Below are 644 nucleotides of genomic sequence, written 5' to 3'. Positions count from 1 at the left end.
GAGCCGACCTTTACCAAATGGCTTGTGTCTCCCTTCCCGCCCTAGAGCCGCGCACGCTCCTGCTGGCTTTACTGGGCTGAGAAATAGCAAAATCCCTTTTTCTTCCTCAGATGGCCACTGAGTCCCGCTTTGGTAAAACTGCCTCTTGTTGTTGGATTATAAAAAAGGTGCAAAATAATGTTCAACTGCTATCATTTGAAGTCCGAGTGATTATTTCTCTAGTATGACCATGCTTCAATAGCTAAGAAATCAGCTGCACAGATCCTACTTTAAGGTATGCAGATGGCAAAACATTTTGAATAAACAGGACACACGTTCCTCTTCCCCTATTTAGCACCATCCTCCCCCATTTGAAATCCTTTCGAAAATTTTAAAATAGACTTCAGACATACTCCAAATACTCTCTCATTTAATCCTTAACCTTCTGCTTAAGGCAAGATCCAAACCCTACCAATTTCCTCACACTATTCCTCCTTCCTAATTAAAGTCACCCGAGCCACCTGGGTCAGACAGGCTGACACCACAAAACCTTCCTCTAGACCTCACAGCAAAGTGGATCTGGCAGAATAAAAATCGAGAAGGAACTGCAGGGCAGCCCTTTGGGCCCTCTTGCCAGGATTTCTGGTAGGCGAACCACTAACAAG

This window comes from Apteryx rowi, unplaced genomic scaffold (assembly GCF_003343035.1).
Source record: "Apteryx rowi isolate R43461 unplaced genomic scaffold, aptRow1 scaffold_53, whole genome shotgun sequence".
In the NCBI taxonomy this organism is placed as follows: domain Eukaryota; kingdom Metazoa; phylum Chordata; class Aves; order Apterygiformes; family Apterygidae; genus Apteryx; species Apteryx rowi.
The sequence above is the reverse complement of the archived record's forward strand: the minus strand, read 5'-3'. Positions refer to the sequence as shown.